At 51.1% G+C, this 5,760-nt stretch overlaps 1 pseudogene; it reads right to left on the bottom strand.

Moving 5' to 3' along the window:
* Positions 1 to 1,338: 1,338 nt before the first annotated feature.
* LOC147913399 (U1 spliceosomal RNA) lies at positions 1,339 to 1,516 on the bottom strand (annotated as a pseudogene).
* Positions 1,517 to 5,760: the final 4,244 nt, after the last annotated feature.

Below are 5,760 nucleotides of genomic sequence, written 5' to 3'. Positions count from 1 at the left end.
CATGCTGGCTGCCGTCGCCTTGCATTCCACACGCTGGGCAGCAGGGACGGAAAGCTACTTGGAATTAAGTGGATCCCTTGATGTTTGTTTTCAACAGATATTTGCTGAATGCCTACTACGCACCGAACTCCGTGGTGAGAGCAGGCCCCATCCTGTTGGTGTTTTCATTTCAGTCTCTCAAGTTAAGGTGTCCTTAACTTAAGGAATTTAAAGCACAGGGACAGGCCTCCACAGGTCCAGGGGAGTCGGCTGAGTCTCTGATTCACTTCTCCATCCAAGAATAAAAATAGAGGGTAATCCATTAAAATGATCCTGGGAGATTAAAGAATTTCTAAGCCAAAACAAGACCCGAGATAAGCTGCCTACGTGTAAGCGAGGAGGCACATGGGTTCCAGGATGCCAGCAGCGTCCGGGAAGGGCCCCCAGCAGCCTGATGAGACTTGCCCTGGCGGCTCTTCCCTTCCAAGGTCCTGTCGCATCTACGCGGGAGGGGAGTGGCGGTACGCTTGGCAGAAAGCCCTCCATGCCGCCGGCATCCTTCTCAGATGGTCTCTGCCTCCGTCTTTTTCTGCTTGGTAATTTCCAGTTAAAACTCCCTCTTGGTCTTGTTGTAAAGGTCTATTCTACTCCTCACAAGAGCCTGTATAACCAAATTACTCTCCTCCATCTGCTGAGCATTGATATTTCCCCTGCCTCCTAGGAGAATCGGATTGGATCATTCTTGCGCTTCAACGTGGATTTCATGTCCTCTCAAGGGTTCACCCAGCTTGGCCCAGGAAGGAGGGAAATGCTGAGGCATGAAGCAGGACCCCTCTACACCAGGCGGCAGCTGGCGGAGGTCTTCCTGGAGGAGGGCACATGTACAGGGCCCCCCACACTGGAGTCTGTCCCCTGCATGGGCTGATGGGCACAAACCCCAAGACAGAGCATCTAGTCTGGGCCCACCGCCTCTCTACCAACCAACCACCTGCAAAGATGGGAAGACTAATCATGAACCTCTTTGCGGTTTTTTTTTTTTCGGGTTTTGAAGAGCCAGCTACTGTACTGTTTTACTTTAGAAAGACACTAGATTTGGAACCAGAGGACGTGAGTTCTAGTCCTCCTCTGCCTCTCATCATCCACGTTCCCTTGGACAATCTCTGAGCCTCAGTTTCCTCACCTGCAACCCATAGGTAATTGTTCCCCTCGCTTCACAGGCCTGTTGGGAGGATCCAAAAGAGATAATACACTTGAAAATGCTTTGTCAAGTCTACAGTACCTGGTAAAAAGGAATTTATTGTTGTGCTTATTATTATTATCTTTCATTCCAAAGGGACGTCTTAACCTTGGCCTTAGGGAAATGGTTTTACATATTTTTTATTTTTTATCCAACGCAGTCACCCACTGCCACAAATTATGCAACTGAGTTTCCCACATTTGGGAAAATCGCAGAGGTCAGCACAGCCGGAGTGCAATAGACGAGCCTTGTCCTGGGAAAACCACGTTCGTGATCGTGGCTGTTCCCCAAAGTGACTGACTGTGTTTTAGGAATCCTAGTGAAATGGATATGAAGGTTTTGGTAACTTCTATCAGAAGGGAGGAAGAGAGCCAGTGGCCTTTTATTTGATCACAGATAACCCAATGTACCAGCTGAACAGAGCCTCAGAATTGCCCAGCCCAGCGCACAGCACTCGCTGTACAGAGCCCTCCACACACGCTTGGTAGTGGTGCTGATGTTGGTAAGACCCCCTGTGTATTGAGCTCTCACTAGGCATCTGCCACTCTGCTAAGATCTCTGTGTGCTTTGTCACACGAACCCTCAAAACAGCACTGAGAGATCACAAGTCCACAAATGTCTCCACTTGACACACGAGAAGAGTGCGTCTTCACAAGGTAGGGCCCTTCCCTCAGTCCCACGGCCAGGAGAATGAAGGACTGGTCCCAGGAGTCCCTGTGCCTAACACCGGGCTGTGCTGCTGCCCACAGAGGAACCAAGGAATGAGCACCCTTATTGTACAAGCAGAGAAACTGAGTCTCAAAGAGGAGAAATGACATGCCCAGGTCACTCGGAAAGTCAGCCACTCTGAGACCAGGTCCTATTCCCACTCCAAGATCCAGTGGCTACTTGGACCTTCTCAAGAAGAAATCCTGCTCAGATTGACTTTCCAAAGGGCAGCCCACAGTGTGCTTCTGGGCAGCGCCACTGTAGCCATCTGGTTTACCCTGGGCTCTCCCTTCAGATCAGGCAATTTACCCGACTGCCAGCTAATCTCACCTTCCTGGACTCTCCCTTTCTTGGCCCACATGCTGCTGAGTGACATGCTCAGTGCTGTAAATGAGGGTGTCGTGGCGTGTTCTCAGGTCTTACTGGAAGTGCAGCTGTTAAAAAACAATGTAGTAAACAGCCGGCCTAGTCAGTAGCGTCAGCAGCCCTGCTCCAGGGCTCTGACGTCAGCAAAGGCGGGGCCCAGGCCCAGAGCCAGCGCCCTTTCCAGCTGCCACCCTGCCATCGGAACAGCCTCGCCTGCCCATGTTTGCAGGACAAAATTGGCCAGTAAGTCACAGCACCAACCCCTCCCCTCCTGGCTTCCGCAGCGTCCAGATTTCCTGGGGAAAATGGATCATGCTCGAAATAGGGACCAGGGAATTGTTCCCCTGGCGCAACCGCATTCGTCTGAGCAGGAAAAGTGAACCAGAATATGGATGATGATCAGATCATTGAGACCCTAAACTGAAATTGCGTGGATTGGTGGATTGGCGGCTAGAGCACTTATTTTATGGCTCAGTGACTCAAGTCTGCTCTCTACACCTTCCCGTTTGGGGTCTCCTTGTCAATTCTTGATGAATGAGGACTGTTTGCTCATAAAATCACAGTTCGTGCATGGGCTAAATAACCTGTTAGAAGAAAGAAGTGACAGCTCCTCATTAGAAATGTGAGAATGGGGGCTCAAATTGGCTTCTTTAAAACATGAGTAAGAAAGAAAATTATGATGCCAAAACATGAAGGCTATTACAATTTTTAATAAAGGTTGACAGGAGAGTTTTTTTTTTCTATCCAGAAGCTCACCATCCTTCACCCCTGCAGAGGACAATCCTAATGGGTAACCGGCCATAAGTAGCCATTAAAGTGGGTGTAGTGGTAAGTTCTGAATCCAACCGTTAATAATAACAGAAGTAATCAAACAGCTACTATTTGTTAAACTTCAACCCACTCAAACGTAAACTCTCGGAGGAAAGGACTTGGTCTTGTTCTTTGTGGTGTCTCCAGCCCAGAGCAGTCCTTGGCACATAGCCGCTCAGTGTATCTGTTTTGGACAGATCTGTAATGCATGAATCCATATGTGCCAGACACTGTATATTGCATTGTTCTTGTATTATTAACAGTCTTTTCCACCCCTATGAAGCAGATCTAATTCCCATTTTACAGATGCAAAAAGGGAGGCTTGGAGAGGTTAGGACACTTGGACATGGGTTTGCAACTGAAAGTGGCAGACCTTGGTTAGGCACCGTGATCAGTCCGCCACCAGAGCGTGTGCAATTAACCACCACGCCAACCCCCGCCCTGTGTACTGCCTACTTTACCCTAGGTCTCTGGTCAGGTCCATGGGTCCCCAAATTCCCCTTGAACTGCTGAGGGGATCCCAGGACCCCTGAAATTGTATGTAGAGTGGTGTCTCTGGGACTATATATGCTATACTGAAGAGAAGGCCCATGGCCTTTAGATTCTCAGAAAGATCCAGGATCAAAAACATTTAAGAATCACTGTTGACTCCAAAGGAGTAACCAATATGGAGGGTCACCAATACCCCCGTTTGCCCAGCTCTGTCTTGGTTCTGGCACTGACAATCTCATGATCTGGCAAGGCACCCTGTTGGTAACAGGCCACATGGAGGCTCCAGGAGAAGGAGAGGCAACATGTGCCCGAGCCCAAGCTCCTGGCTTTTCTCCTTTCTCAGCAGGAAAGAGAAGGCCAAGGAGAAGCAAGGAGGCGGGAAGCCGGTGCAAAGCTCAGAACCGGGAAAGGAAGGCCTGGGAGGGGAGACGAGGCAGGCAGAAGGAGGTGTTGGGACCGCAGCCCTTGCAGGCTGGGGACAGAGGCTCAGACACCATCTCCCCTGGGTCTTAGGATCTGTCTTCTTGCTTTCCCTTCAGTTGGTGCGTTTCTGGGGCAAGTTGAGGGGGAGGGCCAAGTGGTAGAGGTTCCTGAGGAGTGAATGGAAGGGTGGTCAGAAATGCCCCCTCACTCCTCGTACCCAAATTTTGGTGGCTGATATCTGTTTAGATGAGAACCTGGGTCATGCTGGGCGATGGTGGCTGGCATTGTGTCGGCATCGTTCACATTTCCGAGAGCAATTCTCCCCTCCCCAGATCCACTAGGTGATCCCCTGGGGAGAGTCCCCAGGAACCCCGGGATAGGCCACAGGCCCCTCTGCCGACCAGCAGTTCTAAGACTCAAGGCTACAGTGAGCGAGAATATCCCTGGACATGACCCGAAGCCAATATGGTCCCAGGAACAGGAACTGTGTGTCCAGACTAGCGGGAACCACAACTTCTAGCAGGATTTGTGGGGTGTGCTCCAGGCCTGAAGTCTCCCTGTCACGGGTGATGGGGTCTGAATCACCAAGCCATCGGCCATGCCTGAGGGGCCTGCATCTGACATTTGGCAACCACCAGCATTTACCACTCAGGGCACTAGGCTGGCCCCCATTTCCTCCAAGCGCTCGTTCCTGGTGATGGGAGCTCCTGGGAGAGTCCGGGCTCCCTGATTCCTGTGCTACTAGCAGGCCTGCACCAGCGCAGTGGTGAAGCAGGTTTTAGGATCATAAGGTGTTTGCTGAGTGAGTCCTCTTGCGCCTGTTCTCTTATTTCCCAAGGTCAGGGTGTCCTTGTCCACTAAGCACCTAGGAATATGTGACTCTGGTCTCCAAGGGGCTGAGCTCCAGCTCCTCCCAGGGCCTTCCACCCTAAGCAGCAGGGCAGCCCTAGGCCCTACAGAACCCACAGCAGAGAATCCCGGGTGAGTCCTAAATGCGTAACTTCCCCAAAGCAAGCCCTCCCTCCTTATGAAAGCAGCAACGTTTGTCACTCAGGCCCACCTAGGCATCAAGCACAGCAGGGAGGAGTCGGCATCCAAACCACCAACAGTGTCACCTAGTCTTGGCCTGTCTGTGGCTTTGGTCCTTTATGACGTCTATAGCAGAAGGCACTCCCTTTTGAAAATTTGCCTCTACAGAGCCAGACCAGGGCCTTGGGACCCCTGAACCCATCAGGGTCAGTAGGAAGTGACCAATGACTTTAAGAATGTCTCGGACCATCTTCAGCATGAGCAAGGCCATCCACCTCGCTGGCCACACACTGTGCCTGTGGAAGGAAGCCCAAGGCAACTTTGGTGGAGAAATGGCCAACCATGCTAAATTAGATGGCTTTCTAATTTACCTGGGATCAGGAGGCAGCCATTGGGGTCCCTTCCCTCCTCCCAAACTTCTTAGGGTGCAAAAGGCAGTCCCGCCAACCGGCCTCCCCAATCCCAGACAGAGCCCAGCCCTGCACCTGACCGGTCATCAAGGGCACCAGGCTGGTGTTTTGGGAAGAACCCAGCTTTCAGAGTTGTCTTCAAATTGCTGTAAATCACCGTATCCGAGTCAAATGAGGGCTTGGGTGGACTTAGAGATAGCTGATTGCCTCAGATTAATCCACAATTGCCTCAACAGGTAATTTACCTCTGGGAGTTTCAGGTACGAAAGAAAACAATGCGTTTGCATATAAAGTCCAAGAGCTGCT

The sequence above is a fragment of the Ceratotherium simum genome, chromosome 27 (genome assembly GCF_057802395.1).
Source record: "Ceratotherium simum simum isolate JZ-2026a chromosome 27, ASM5780239v1, whole genome shotgun sequence".
Classification (NCBI taxonomy): Eukaryota; Metazoa; Chordata; class Mammalia; order Perissodactyla; family Rhinocerotidae; genus Ceratotherium; species Ceratotherium simum.
The sequence above is the reverse complement of the archived record's forward strand: the minus strand, read 5'-3'. Positions and strand labels throughout refer to the sequence as shown.